The following is a 5796-nucleotide window of genomic DNA, read 5'->3' on the forward strand; positions in this document are numbered from 1 at the left end:
TACATTTGTTTCTTGGTTCCTTATCCATTGTCAGTGCCAACTACGAGTACTGGATTTTGTCTTTGAGCCAAACCGACTGAGGGGAATGTTGATGTGAGGTTGATAGGTTTGCCAATAACGCTTGTGCTTCAGTTTTCAGCATTTAGAGTATTTGCTCATCTGATATCAAGCCATTATTTTGAAAGCATAAAGGCAACAGGCTTGGCCGGCAGAGTAGCCTGAGCCATAAGATCATTTGACCATAATCTGTCATACATGGGCTGCACAGCTCTTCAGAGGGGGATCGATGAGATTGGGCCAAGGCAATACGTGGAGGGACTAATAGGAGATTGATTTTGTATGAAAGCAGGTTTTGAGTGTTTGTGTTGCAGGTAACCGGTATTGACTGGCAGCCCAGCCGCATATTGACCCGCGGTCTGGACTCATTAAGAGGAGCAATGCCTGGGAGGCAGGCTATCGGATGGAGGAGGATCGGCCTCATGCTCACCACTCATCTGCTTTTCTAATGAGGCCGGATGGCACTCTGGAGTGGGCCGTGCAGGGATCCCTGAGGCGCCCCGTCCTGTTATTGACAAGAGCTCGGCTTTGCTCTCCGCCTGTCCAGAGACGGCCAATTCATCCTGTTAATGCCCTCACTACTCATCTGGCTGCTGTGTGCCGTAAGACCAACCGATCCTGTCCCATGGTATCAGCCCGTAATGACAGTGTGGATCAAACCGTGGCCAGGTCATTAGGGGATGTTATTGAAAATCAATGGCGCTCCTGTGTCTCACACACTCTGGCAGGGTTTTTTTCTTAAAAGGGCTCCTTGAAAAGGCTGTTTTCCAGAATGGGCCTGGCGTATTGGGAAGACTTAAATCACTATCACTTTCAATTTAGAGCAACTGGTAATAGAGCCGCATATTCCTCCGCCGGGTAGCATCTGTCAGTGGCCAGCTTCACTTTGGCCCTGTGTGCTTTTAGTTCTAATCATCTAGTCAACAGCAGGTACTTAACCCCTGTATTCGTTACGGCATAGTGATTTTTCCTGTAACTATTATTTACCAAGCAAGCTTTGGAAGAAGAAAAACACACCTTACGTTTTCCCCCGACTCAATCACTCTGTCCTGTGCTCTATCCATTTTACGGCTGAGTGTGGAACGGCCCTCCGGAGATGAAAAGCTCCATCAATTTCACTCATCGTCTGGCAAGGTCAATTTATTTCAGCACACAGTCCATCATCAGATAGGGAATCAATTGACACTTCGCCTAGCATATCCAACCCAAGGTGGATTATTATGGCTTCTGCAATTGTCAGCTCTTGTCCAACGCTATTCTTCACATGTCAAGGCTTTTTTCTTTTCTCTGTTTGTTGCTGCGATTGTTTCATGATTTTCTATATTTACTTCCACAATTTTGAAACACATTTCCTATTTGAAGGCACGTTGTTACAATGACAGGGCTTCATGCAGCAGCTTTACTGTGATACAAGATTGTGTTTTTTAATGCATTTCTCCACTGTAATCCCAATTAATAGGATATGGTGGTATCTGAGGTAAGACATTGTTTGATTGTTCCACTAATCCTCTGCATTTATCTGTGAGAAGCCTCGATGCTGAGGGTTTAGGATTGAATTTTCATGGTCTCAAATACCTCCAAAAAACTGCATGGCACGAAGCTCACCCCAGATTCAGCGAACACTGGAACAGGCCTAAGGGGCTTTTATAGAGCACAATGGCAGCTAATAACACAGTGCCAAGCTAATAAGATGGGCAACAAATGAATGGTTTGGTCCAGGCTCCCTTTCCCCCTTGCTCACTCATCCCCCCGCTGATAAAACATGTATGAAAGCGTTTTTGAGCCGCTATGTAGTGGCTCCCTAGACTTTTCCCCTAGCGAGAGCTAATGCATTCGTTCCCATTTGAAGGCTGTTTTGAAATGGAGATTGGTAATGAGACGGTAGGCCCCTGCCATGATCACATTTGGATTGCTGGGGCCTCCGCCGGGCCTGGTGATTTGGGAGACGATGGCTCTGCTCTGAGTTCAAGCCCATCTCTCTGCAGGGGTTAGCAAGCCCTGACGAGAGCCATGCTAAACCACTAAACTATATCTGAACTGTGGACTGCGGGAGGGAGCAGCGAGTCAAGGGCTTTGGCTGTGGATTCCTGTCGCGGTGCTCTCTTTGTAGCCTGCGTGTTGTTTGACCACCTAAAAAGGCTACTAGCATACATCCCTTCCATGTTGGCTATCTTTTTTTAGCCCTCAATGTCAACAGAGCAACAGCTGACGGAAACCAGGCCAGTCAGCGGTTAAGGAGCTGACTTGGAAACAGCCGAATGGTGTGAATTCCAGACCCCTGGTGACAAAGTGCTGTCTAATGTCTTTGCACCTCTGGACCTATGACAAACATCCCGGCTGTCTCACACACCAGCCCCGCTATGGCTGTAGAAGGAGCTTTGGAGAAGGAGAATCACTCACAGAGGAGCCTGGTGTGAGACAGGGAGGAGTGGAAGAGAATTAAGGGAGATGGAAAAGAAGGCAGCCAAAATAAGTTTTCCACTTTGATTCAATTTTGAGGATTTTTCCAGCCTTTAGTGGAACCTCACAATCTCCCACACTGGCCATATTATGTACACAAGCCATAAAAAATGAATAACATTTATGCAGCTGGGTGCATCTGGCAGCGATAGTCCTCTCATTCAGGGACCCACAGGATGGCACCGTGCCGCCACACCACCCTCTCTGTGCTATGTATGGGCACTAGACAAGAGAAGACTTAGGGGAGGGGTGGGTGGTGTAAAGGGAGGCTCTCAAATGCTTCCAATGAGTTTAAAAAAACAAGAGATTTCAAGGCAAATGGAGGCCATACGTGGCCTGTCCAATTTGGCACGGCCAACGCACATGATTAGCCGTAGAGACGTTAATCAAAAGTGGCTCAGTATTTGAAGGGGCGGTGAGAGGCACTGCCAGCTGGTGACAACATGGCTTGTGTGCACGGGCCAAGAGTGAAGTTTATTTGAATATGGATCTTGCCGTGACCGTATTTCTCCAGAGCTCAGTTAGCAGAGCGTTCTTTGGCTCATCACTGGGATCGCCTCAGAGCCGCTTGGCACCCGGAAAGGCGGAAGTTTTTCCAAGCCGCAGAATGAGAATTACGATTTAGTCCATCCCCTCTGGTGGTTCGGGCATATTCATAAGTATTTATTCAGTTCGACGCTGGCAGAGACACAACACCTAGATCCTGGCGTCCATGTGTTAGGGTTTCCTTTCCAAATATGAAGTTATGAAATCGACAAAAAGCTTGTTTTCACAGAGTATGAATTAATAACACATTTTTAAATAAAATAAATATATCTTTCCACATAAAACCATGCTAGCCCTCTACTGAAAACAAAGAGCTTAAATATTAAACTTCCTTAAGGCCAGGGTTCAGTTTGGACTGAGACCACCAGTAGAGTCTCTGGAAAAAGACCAGCAGTACTCCAGACCATCAACAGCATCTGTATTGAGCTCTGATGAGGGTGGTTTCTGTTTGGTTGAATACATTGCACACTGATTGAGATGTGTATTTTGGTTAATGGGTTTAGGCTAAGTTTTGGTTGGCCGTAGATTTACAGTTACTTTTACTATTAGGGATCCTTATTATAAATGTTTCCGGATAGGCCTCTAATGCTCCGGATGTTAACTCCACATCACCTGAAATCAGATCATGTACCACCATAACAAGCATAGTTAAAAATATTAGTACTTTTTGAACAAAAAAAGCATGCTTATTACCGTTACTCAATTGTTGGAAAAAAAAAAAAATTCAAAAATTATTCAAACAAATATATTGCCTTTCTTAAAGAGTCCGTATTAAGTTGCCTCCAAAGTGAAATTCTCTCCCACACAACCCCCCCCCCCCCCCCCCCCCCCTGCCTGAAATGCCTCCATTGGACTCCTTTGTTTACTTCCCGAACATAGTGACATCACTACGTAACGCTCGCGCTTCTATTTGCTAGCGCCTTACCACATTGTACGTGATAGGCTAAGGGGCGGGACATCTCTAAGCGGTTGACCAATCACAACAGAGCCGGCCAGCTAACCAATCAGAGCAGACTGGGCTCTGGTTTCAGACAGAGGGTGAAAAGAGGTGCTACAGCACAGACAGTATGAGAACAATACAGAGCTTTATGAACATTAAAGCATGGAGACATGTCCCAGTAGAGACACTACATACAAATATGAACCTGAAAATGAGTCTCTTTCCAGCTAATTTCTGTTTTTATGTAACCTCATTTTGATGTTGTCCTCAAGAGTTCTCTAAACTTGATTTTCATTTCGATCATTTCTGTTAAAAATGTCATAGTAACGCGCACAGACGGCACATTGAAACATGTGTTGAAACTATGCTTATGTTGCTTACACTTCGATCCGATTAATCAAATTCCAAGCAGCTTTTAAAGGCTTAGGTTGTCCACAATTAATTATGGCTGAAGAGCGCCAGCATTTCCACTTATAATATTTCAGAGAATACTTTTCCATTATGCCAAAAGCAATACAATTGTAAGCTCCACATTAATCATATGAGCTAGATAAGCAACAGGTTCCTTTAATTCATTATTTTTCAGAGTTCATATAACCCAAATTACTTGTTTTTATGTTTAATATTGTGGGCACAGAACATTCTTCAGAATCGGAGACCCTTAGATGAAAAATGTTGTACCTTTGAAAATAGGAAATGGAAATGCAGCTCAAATACTCAGATGGCCAGCCAAGGTATGTCAACCTGCAGGTTAGACAGTAGCAACAAATCCTACATCTGGTCTAAAAACCAACAATGCCATTGGTAAAGTTATACAATGTTTACATGGAATATAATATTTCTGTCTGAAAGAGTGCAATCATAGGGAAGACACTGTTAAAGCTGCTAATTATGAAACAATTAAAATAATGCACAAATATAATAAATATGTTTTTATTCTATTGTTTTCTGTTCAACTTTGTATTAAGTCACTCAACACCCTAGTGTGAGGTCATTCTCTTGATGCATATTGGATTATTATTGCTTCAGCACAGAAGATCCACACTGCGGGGCACAGACTGCATTCATGTCATCAACAAGTTATAACCCTCACTCACAAAAATTCCAATGAAGGCGGAAATAACAAGGTGAAAAAGGGCAGCAGGATCATATTCCCCATTAGACCGACTGAGACGGCGCTTCTCAGCATTCCAGGCCCGCCTCCTGTGATTCTTTGGAAATGTGTCTGGCAGCAAACATGCTTTGAAAGGCTCTTATCTCCTATCTGGGCAGGAGCTCCATGCACCAAGATAACAAACCCCATCTTATCTCGCTGTGTTCGTTAATGTCACAGCTTAAGGGGCTTGTTCTTCCACTTGCATCGGGGCTTGCAGAGCGGATTGTTTGCAGATTAGTCAACACAGGCCTCTGGAGGTCTTGGAGCGCGTTCAAAGTGCTCGTCTTGTCCCACAGACGTTCTTGTATGCGCACATTGGCCTATTGGCTGCCTCCTGCTTCTCTGTGTCAAATGGCGTAAGGAGTAGCACACAATGGTTGGTAGGCATCATTACACACGGTTGGATGTACCGTCTATCATACAAGCCAGTCGTGCAAGCCAAAACTAAAAATGTGCATGATAGCCTCCCAAGGCCAACTATGCTGTCAGATGTTTTGTGGATGACATGTTATTTTACCGCTGCAGATTAGTACAGAGCTTTACTTTCTGAAACAACATCCATAGGAGCTTACCTTAGTAAAACAAACAACATTTTATGTGTTTTGTCCAGTCTGTGTGGCCAGATTCATGATCATCC

This window comes from Notothenia rossii (genome assembly GCF_949606895.1).
Source record: "Notothenia rossii genome assembly, chromosome: 6".
NCBI lineage: Eukaryota > Metazoa > Chordata > Actinopteri > Perciformes > Nototheniidae > Notothenia > Notothenia rossii.